We start from the raw sequence: 10,062 nt of genomic DNA, 5'->3' as shown, positions 1-10,062 counted from the left end.
CTTCATCAGAGCCCAGAAAGTAGCCTGATAGGGAGTTCATTTGAGAATGGAGGCTGGTCTGCCTGAAAAGCCTAGCTGAAGTCTACTAGGGTCTGTCCATAAAGAGAAGGATTGAAAAGATTCTCCAACCCCATGAATAAACGGAGGCACTGGACCGCTGGACCCAGTCTCCTCAAAACCTTAGTGTGGCAGGGGAGGGCGTTGTTAGTTTTCGCACTACTGCATTATCTCTGCCTAGTATAGTGTCTGGCCCACAACAGGTGCACTTTAAATACCTGCTGACCAAATAAAAATAAATAATATTTTCTTTTATTTTTTTAAATGTTTATTTATTTTTGAGAGAGAGAGAGAGAGAGAGAGAGAGAGAGAGAAAACATGCGGGGACACACACACACACACACACACACACACACGTGCAAGCCGGGGAGGGGCACAGGGGGGCGAGCAGAGAATCTGAAGCAGTCTCTGTGCTGAGCCCGCTGTGGGACTTGAACTCCCAAACAGCGAGATTATGACCTGAGCCGAAGTCGGACACTCAACCAACTGAGCCACCCAGGGGCCCCAATAATATTTTATTTTCTAATATTTATTAAGTACTTACCTTTTTTTTTTAATGTTTATTTATTTATGAGACAGAGAGAGACAGAGCATGAACGGGGAAGGGTCAGAGAGAGGGAGACACAGAATCTGAAACAGGCTCCAGGCTCTGAGCTGTCAGCACAGAGCCCGACGCGGGGCTCGAACTCACGGACCGCGAGATCATGACCTGAGCCGAAGTCGGCCCCTTAACTGACTGAGCCACCCAGGCGCCCCAGTACTTACTTTTTTAAAGACCTGCACTGTATCTGATGTGCACATTAGCCCCAAGGATAGTGTTGAACAGAATTCACAGCTCTCATGCTATGATGAAGGAGTCGGGACCAGAATCCCAGTCTCCTCATGCCCATGACGGGGCACATTCCCTGTGTCTCAGAGCCACCCTTGAAGAAGCAAAGGCTCAGTGAGTAGAAAAGGCCAAGGGACGGAGGCTAACATTTACTAAGCACTTGTTATTGTATTATGCAACTTAACATTCACACAATCCTGTAGAGGTAGTTATCAATATTTCCACTTTAGAGATGAGAAAACTGAGGCTCATTGGAAGTCATCACTTGCCTAAGGTCACAAAATTAATAGGTGCCAAAGTCTGGATTCAAATTCTATTGGGCTCCAAACCTCATCCATGTTCGTTATTGGACCCAGAAACGGACTCTCTGCTATTTAAATAAGAATGAGGTAGTGGTAATGCCTGTGGCTCAGTGGGTTCAGTTGAGGGTTGCTGATCTGATGCAGCGGCCGGCAAAGGGAGGGGCCAATTCACTGCCCGCTCAGGCTTTGTGCTGCTCAGCTTACACTTGTGGCTTTGAACCCACTTCTGGAAGCCGGCCTTTCAAGAGGAGCACTGCCTTTTAACCCCAATGGCCCCAGAGGTCACCACGATGATGGGTGGTATGAACCTGCAGAGACTACTTTTTTTTGGGCGGGGGGTGTGAAGAGATTAGTTGTGTCTAACCCGGACAAGACTGGGGGAGGCCATGAGTTTGGTAAAACATGGAAAGTACTATCAGAAGAGGAGTAATGGATTCACCCAATGTGCTCATGACCGACATATAAGGAAGCAAACTTCAGTTTAGAGAGAAAAGAGTGCTTCCGAATTAGGGAGAAAGTGAAGATCAATTCTTTTTTTTTTTTTTCTTTTTTTAGGAAGGAAAGAGCTTGACGTATTTTTTAAATGTTTATTATCTATTTTTAAGAGAGAGAGAGAGAGCGAGCACATGTGGGGGAGGGGCAGAGAAAGAGGGAGACAGGGGATCCAGAGCGGGCTCTGCGCTGACAGCAGAAAGCCCAATGTGGGGCTAGAACTCACAAACCGTCATCAGTTCTAAGTTAACAGGGCCTCAGAGGCTACTGCACGCCACGGCTGGCAGGGGAGGGGTAAAGAGGGCCTTGCAGCCCTACAGCAGCTGGGGAGTCTCTGTTCAGTACCCTGGGAGGTGGTTAGGACAGAGACTCCAGGGGCTGTCTGCGAATGCGGAAGTGCTACGCCATCTCCAAGACCCCCCTTCAGGTCTGGGCTGAGACATCCTAAAGGGGGAAGCAGGCTGTAGGAGGGCACAGGGCTCTCACTATACATTTAGCACCTCGTTGTCATCAAGGGGGCCAGATACTACCTCGGGTGGCCCTGAGAACAGACGTAAAGGGGAGGCCCTTCCACTCCCCATATGTTTCTCTGCCCTCATGCAGACCCTAACCTCCCCTATTAAAGTTCAGATTCCCGAGGGTGGAACAGAAGAGCCTTCAGTAGATGGCCTCAACCTACCATTCCACGTTTTCTCCCTGTTACTCAGCCCTCACTCCTATTTGTGAGGTACACAGACCTACTTATTCCCCAAACACACCACATTCCTTCAAGTCTCCACGCCTTTGCCCATGCTGTTCTCCCTGCTTGAGACACCGTAACCTTTCTCAGGCTTGGTGAGCCCCTTGTCATCCAGATCTCGCCCTCCTCTGGAAAGCCTTCCATTTCCTTTAAATCTGGGACGGTGCTCTCACACAGACTCCATGGCAGGCCAGGCTCGCCCCAAGGGTAGCATTTCTCACATCGCAATTGACCCGCTGACCCACCTGTTTCTAGTCCTCAGCTGGAAACTCCTCGGGGGCAAGACTGCCAGGTTTCCACTAAGCGCCCAGCCATAATGGGTCAACCCCACGTTAGTTGTGTGACAAGTGGGTGCTGAAAGAAAACACCGTTTGTTCAGTAAATATGTAAACAAAATATTCATAATTCAAGTCACTGTATTTAAGTTTAATTGTAGGAGTTCAGAAACGGGTTTGGGAAGAAGACATGGAAGTTTCACCGGGGGGGGGGGGTTGGTGGGGGGGGTACGTTAGGTAAGTGATGAAGCGGTTGAGAAAGGGAGGGTTGAGGAGAAGGAGTAGAATTAGACTCCAGAGTGGAGAGTCCATCCTGGAGAGAGATGGGAACACCCGCACATGTTGGGTTTGGAGCCCCTGGATACCTGGCTGAGGACTTTGGGCTTCATCTTACTGGCAGGGCTTGGAAAGAGGAGGGACATCATGACAATGTCATGTGAGGAGGCTGAGTCTGGTGTCTTGCAGGATCACTCGGAGGTGGGGAGGCTGGTTGGGAGCTACAGCAAATCGTACCACATACGGCTTGGATGAGGTGAGGATAATCAAAATGGTGATGCTAGCGTCCTCTGGTAGGGCTGCATCATTGCCTCCATTCTTCACTTGCTCCCCACCCCCATAGCAGAAATACCCATTCACAGCCTTGCCGTGGCCTCATGAGGGCAGAGCGTCCCCGCCTCCCCTCTTGACTTTGAGCTTGGCCAAGTGACTTGCTTTCACCGGTGGGATGTTAGCAAATGGGATGTCAGCAAAGGCCAGAAACGTGCTTGTGGGTTGGGCTTTCTCTGTTGGCTTCTGCCATTGCCACGAGAGGAACACACTCTGCTGGGCCCAGAGAGATGAGATATTTTGAAGAGCCGGGAACCGAGGCCAGGTCGGCCGAACTCCAATCTAATTACAGATGTGTAAGCAAGAACCGCATCCTTGCTGTCGTGAGCTGCCGCTCATCTCCAGGCCACCCCTCCTCCACTTTCTTTACCTGTTCTCCCCCCCACCTCAGGCACCGCAGTCTCTCAGCTGTGTCCACAAAGTTCTCTTTGCTAGCTCCTTCTCCTCAGCCCTGAAGCCGGCTCTGTTCTGTCCAATCATTACATTGACGCCTGGCCCTCCTCCAGGAATCGGCCTGTTTCTCCTTCTCAGCCTGATTTCCTGGAGACCTGTCCATACCAGCTGCTCAATCCCCCTGCCCCACCCCTCCACACTGAAACTGGGTGGGTGCCTCTACCATCTCGTGAAGTTGCTGTCCTTGGACTGCTTCCTCTCAGTCGTACTTGACCATGGACCACTTCCTCCCTGCCGGGCTCGCCCGCCTTGGTCGTCTGATGCCACACGGACTGCTGCCTCCCAGTCTCCTTCCAGGGCACCACTTTCTCTGCTTTTCTTTTATGTTCCCTGGGGCTCCTCTTCTTCTGCTACTCTCCCCCCTGCAAGTGGGAGATCACAGGCACTCCGGAGGCGGCTTCGTGCGCCCTCTATCTGTCCGTGGCCTCCAATCCTCATCTTCAGCCCAGAACCCGCTCCTGAGTGCCAGACTCATGAATCCAGATTCCCAATGGAATCTCGTTCCTTTATTCGACAAACATCTGACTGAAGACTCCTATCTGCCAGACACTGTTGTAGGTGCTGGATACACAGTAGTGAAAAAAAACCTGACAAAATGCCCTGCCCTCATGGAGCATCTATTTCACTAGAGTAGGGGAAGTCAGACAATAAACAAAGAAGCAAAATAAATAGTATGTTAGAGCCACTGGAAGGCGATGAACAGAGGAGGTATGTCATCTGCCCATGTTTTTAAAGACTCACCCTGGGGCGCCTGGGTGACTCAGTCGGTTGAGTGTCTGACTCATGATCTCAGCTCAGGTCATGATCCCAGGTCATGGGATCGAGCCCACATCGGCCTCTGCACTGAGTGTGGAGCCTGCTTAAGATCCTCTCCCTCTCTCTCTCTCTCTCTCCCTCTGCCTCTCTTCCCCACTCACATGCTCTCTCTCTAAACTTTAAAAAAATTTTTTTAAAAATAGAGGCTCACCCTGGCTGCTGTATTACAAATAAACAGGGGTGGGGTGGGGGTTGGGCAGGCAGAAATGGGGATACTAGTTGCTTTCTATTTTTGAGTGCCCTTAGAGGCACCTCAGACTCAAAACTCCAAAACTGAACTCATTATTTTCCCCAAACTTGCTCTTTCCCTGTGTTCTGCAGACCAGTGAAGGGCACCCGAATCCCTGACTCCAGCCAAAACCTGGAATCCCTGCCCCTTCCCCTCTTATCCAGCCAGTCACCGATCCAGTCCATTCTACAGTCTAAATATACCTCATTCATTCTTTCATTCACTGTTTCACTCGTTCACCGAATATTACTGAACACAGACCTGGTTTCAGACCAGTATTAGAGAGGTGAACAAACAGATATGATCCCTGCCCTCTTGCCCCTTAGAATTTAATGTGGGAAAGAGACAAAAATGAGCCAATAAATATATGATCGCCTCTCATGACAAGGGCTACAGAGAAAACGGGTTAGTTTCAACAAAGAAAAAAATTGAGAGAACTAGTTTCAATAAAGAACAAAGTCAGCCCTATGCCTAGTGCTGCCATAGCAAATGACCACAAACTGGGTGGCTGAAAACAAGAGAACGGTATTCTTACAGTTCTGGAGGCCAGAAGTCAGAAATCAAGATATCAGCTGGGCCATGCTCCCTCTGAAGTCTCTAGGGAAGAATTTTCCCTCATCTCCTCCTAGCTGCTGTGGTTGTTGGCACAATTTCCGCCTCCCATCTTCTCATCGCCTTCTTTCCTCTGTGCCTATCTTTGTGTGACCTCTTCTCTTCTTATAAGGATACCAGTCATTGGATTTAGTCATTGGACACCTTAATCCAGTATGACCTCCTCTTAGTCACATTTACAGAGACCCTATTTCCAAAGAAGGTCACATTCTGAGGTTCTGGGCGGACATGATCATTTGGGAGCCACTCTTCCACCCGGTACAAATGGCAAGATCTTTTTCAGGCAGATGGAGCAGTTTTCACACAGGCCCTCAGGTAGGAAAGGGCTGGGACCATTTGGGACCAGGGAGGCTGAAATGTGAAAGGACTCAGAGGAGGGAGCTTGGAGAGAGAGACAGAGCCGGATCAGGGAAGGAGGAGAAAGAGAGAGAGACAGAGACAGAGGGAGAATGAGACACCAGTGATGCAGAAGAGAAGACGCTCAAAGGAGCAGAGTCCTTGAGAAGGTGGCCAGCCCAGGATTTCAGGCTGTCATGGGTGTTGGCTTGTGATGGGAGGAGGCCTTGGGAGTGGAGAAAGGGAAGATGGGCACAGACGCAGGTGGGTGATGGTGAGGGGCAGAGAAATCCTTTCTAATGGCTTCTAGTTTCTCAGCGACAGAAGACAGCTAAGAGGTGAGGGAAGGGGGCCGGAGGTGAGAGGAGAGAAAGCAGCTGGTTGTGTTGACTGTAAGAGACCAAGCTTCCGAGGATTGTGGGCAGGCTTGTGGTTCTCCAGGGTATGCCCGTTTCCTTCATGCCCACCGCCACCCAGCTCAAGCCACACCAGCACCTCGCTGTGACCGCAGTCACCTGCAGTCTGCTTCCTCCGGCCCTGCCTCTGCTCCCAGGCGATTCCCTCCAGTGCTACCGCCCTCATCACTCTAAATTCACAGGGCATCACGCCCCAGTTGGAAACACTTCCCACAGTGTCCCCTTGCCTTCAAGATACAATCCAAACTCTTTAATGAGGCTCTGAAGACCCCTCACGAGCTGGTCCATTTTGGCCCACAGCTTCATTTCTTGCCACGTCTGCCTCCAATTCTGCACCTCCACCGTCTGCGTCCCTTAAATATGCCATTCCCTCTCTCCCCTCCAAGGCTTTGTACTCGCCATTTCCTGCTTCCTGCGGTACTCTCCCTCCCGACGCGCTGGCCCCCTCCCCTCATCTGTCCGGCTCATTCTCCTCCCATCCCCGAAGCCTGGCCTCCTCCCCAGGGAGCCCTCCCTGACATCCTCCCACGTACAGGTGAGGGGGGTAAGTGTTCTGCATAATCCTCTATGCCACCCTTACTATGGCCGTTACCACATTATAATGCAATTGCTTCTTTACTTATCTTTGGCCCTCACGAAGTTATAAACCCCCTAACGTACCATACCTATGTTTTTCATATTACCTGACATATAGTGGATACTTCAGAAAAACCTGTTAGAAGCACCTGGGTGGCTCAGTCGGTTGAGGGTCCAACTTCGGCTCAGGTCATGATCTCATGGTTGGTGAGTTCGAGCCCCACAGCGGGCTGGCTGCTGTCAGCGCAGAGCCTGCCTCAGATCCTCTGTCTCCCTCTCTTGGCCCCTCGCCAGTTTGCACTCTCTCAGAAATAAATAAACATTTTAAAAACCTGGTTAAATAAGTAAATTAATGGAATCATTAAAACAGTTTATGTCTACGCTGAAGGTCACAAGTAACTCAAAGCTTCAGAGCAGTTGATCTTGCTTCCCCTCCAGGCACAACGCAATTGCACTTTATTTACTTATTTTTTATTTGTTTTTATTTTTTTAATGCTTCTTTATTTATTTCGAGAGAGAAAGCACAAGCAGGGAAGGGGCAGAGACAGGGAGAGATAGAGAATCTTACGCAGGCACCACACCCAGCGTGGAGCTTGGCATGGGGCTTGGCTCGATCCTACGACCCTGGGATCATGACCTAAGCTGAAATCAAGAATCAGTCACTTTTCTTTTTTTTCCCCCTTCCCCCCCCCCCCCCCCATGGTCTTCTGTTAACTTTCTCAGGATCCACATAGGAGTGAAAACATATGGTATCTGTCTTTCTCTGTGTGGCTTATTTCACTTAGCATCACACTCTCCAGTTCCATCCACATTGCTACAAAGGGCCATATTTCGTTCTTTCTCATTGCCACATAGTACTCCATTGTGTGTATAAACCACAATTTCTTTATCCATTCATCAGTTGATGGACATTTAGGCTCTTTCCATAATTTGGCTATTGTTGAGAGTGCTGCTATAAACATTGGGGTACAAGTGCCCCTATGCATCAGCACTCCTGTATCCTTTGGGTAAATTCCTAGCAGTGCTATTGCTGGGTCATAGGGTAGATCTATTTTTAATTTTTTGAGGAACCTCCACACTGTTTTCCAGAGTGGCTGCACCAGTTTGCATTCCCACCAACAGTGCAAGAGGGTTCCCGTTTCTCCACATCATCTCCAGCATCTATAGTCTCCTGATTTGTTCATTTTAGCCACTCTGACTGGCATGAGAGAGGGAAGGAGGCAAACCATAAGAGACTCTTAAAAACTGAGAATAAACTGAAGGTTGATGAGGGGGTGGGAGGGAGGGGAAAGTGGGTGATGGGCATGGAGGAGGGCACCTGTTGGGATGAGCACTGGGTGTTGTATGGAAACCAATTTGACAATAAATTTCATATTAAAAAAAAGAATCAGTCACTTAACTGATTGAGCCACCCAGGTACCCCTTTTTTGATTTTAGAGAGAGAGTGTGTGCATGAGCAGGGGTAGGGAGAGAGAGAAAGAGGGAAAGAGAGAGAGAGAGAGAGAGGGAGGGAGGGAGGGAGAGAGAAAGAATCTCAAGCAGGCTCCATACTTCAGCGTGGAGCCTAATGCAGGGCTCAATCCTCTGACCCTGGGATCATGACCTGAGGCAAAATCCAGAGTTTGATACTCAACAGACTGGGTCACCCAGGCGCCCCTGCACTTTATATTGGTGACATCAGGGAACCACACTCTGTGTGGCCATTCAGACTCGGCTGACTGTTCAGGCTCTGATTCTCAGGTGGACTTGTGACCGTCCATCTCAAATTGCATGAAGCTTTGTGAGGTTTTCCCGGGTCTTTCTGGTCCTATCTGCTTCCTGTCTCTTCTGCAACCCTTGGTCTCTTTCATTCCATTGCAGGTTATGCTTTTCTTTATAAGTGGCCTTCCAGCTTCTGAAAGCCTTGGGATTATGTATCTGTTGTAGTCTCTTGGTCACTTGATTTTGAGTTCCCAGAAATTCTTTTTTTTAAGCTGTTCCTTTCCTGTACATTGTCCCAGTTCTGACACTCGAGGGGCGTTTCCTACTCTGCTTTCCAGCAGCGTCCCAAGGATGGACTTCCACTCACACCCATGTTGTCCTAACATGGCTTCTCAAGTGACAATGCTGAGGGGACGATGCTCTGGGGTCTGTTTTGTGCTTCTTTCCTATGGGCAGGCCCTCTGATCTTTCTCGAAGTATGTTGATTCTATTGCTCCTGTGTGCAGACCCAATTCCTGCAGGTGGCTGTGACTTTACATCTTTAACCCATTCCATTAATGATGTAGCTGTTCCTTCTCTTACTTCTAGTCTTCACAGCAGGAAACTTCCCACCAGCTTCCATGTCATTAGTGGGTAAAATCAGCTGCCTCTTGCCCTTCCGCTCCGTGTTCTAGTTATGTACTGATTACCATCGCAGAAAGCAGACACAACACATTGATCTTTGCTAATTCCTCTATTGCTAGGACAGAGGAAATAAAATAATTCCCACCCTCCCCTGCCCTTTTTGTGTTGACCTCAGTACCTATAAATTCTTACTGGAAAAATCCTGCATTACTGATTTGTCCATTTCTGAATGCACATTATTTTTATTGAAGAAAAGAAGCTATTTGTTCTTGTGCGTAGTTTGTAAATAAGCTTCTTCAAATAAAAGTACGCTTTCACCTCTGTAATTGTCGGGACTGTAGCAAATACAATGTATTAATGTTCAACACTTACTCCAACTACCTTCTAGAATGCCTTCTGTACTGTAGAAATGCAGTGAGAATGCAGTTGTCACTTCCCAGAGGCCCTTGCAGCTGGAGTTCCAGATGTGAGCACGGCTCAGCCATTCAGATGCACTCCATGGGATTTGGGAGGCAGGAGGAAAAGATAGCCCTCGTTTCTGCACTTCGCTGGCAAGCACAGTCAGGCACATTTAGCTCCCCTGTGTCTGATCACTAGCTTTGCGAGTGTCGAAAGCACTGGTGGGATGGCCACTTGCTGGCATGATTTCCAGGGGGCACTTGGGTGGTTCTGGCTGTAGCAGGGGCAAGGACCTCCTGACCACGGTGGCTTCCTGAAGATGACAGTGATGTTGAGGTTCTGGAGTGGAAGGCAAGAGCCGTAGCTTCCAATTTTAACAGAGAGCTTCCTTGTTATAGAAGGGTATAGCTCTGATGGTGGTCAGGTTCTGCAGAGCAGTGCTGAGGTCATTCTGGAAGGTTAAACTTGGAACCTGTCTCCTCAGTCCTTCCTGCGATCCTGAGAGCCATTTAGTGCCTTGGAACAGTCCCTTTCTAGTTTCCCTAGCTGGCACAGGTTCTGTCCTTTGTAACAGGAGCCTGACTGATATACCACAGGAGT

The 10,062-nt window shown here is 49.2% G+C and overlaps 1 protein-coding gene across 1 annotated transcript in view; it reads right to left on the bottom strand.

The window, feature by feature from the left end:
• Window positions 1–838: 838 nt before the first annotated feature.
• The window catches only part of TMEM260 (transmembrane protein 260), an 89,357-nt gene continuing 80,133 nt past the window's right edge, over window positions 839–10,062 (bottom strand). Inside the window, exons 16-17 of the transcript XR_003422495.2 lie at window positions 2,665–2,773; window positions 839–980 (exon numbers count right to left, since the gene is read on the bottom strand). The gene's annotated coding sequence lies outside the window, so the exon portion shown is untranslated. The remainder of the gene's footprint in view (window positions 981–2,664; window positions 2,774–10,062) is intronic.

This window comes from Acinonyx jubatus, chromosome B3, assembly GCF_027475565.1.
Source record: "Acinonyx jubatus isolate Ajub_Pintada_27869175 chromosome B3, VMU_Ajub_asm_v1.0, whole genome shotgun sequence".
NCBI classification, from domain to species: domain Eukaryota; kingdom Metazoa; phylum Chordata; class Mammalia; order Carnivora; family Felidae; genus Acinonyx; species Acinonyx jubatus.
The sequence above is the reverse complement of the archived record's forward strand: the minus strand, read 5'-3'. Positions and strand labels throughout refer to the sequence as shown.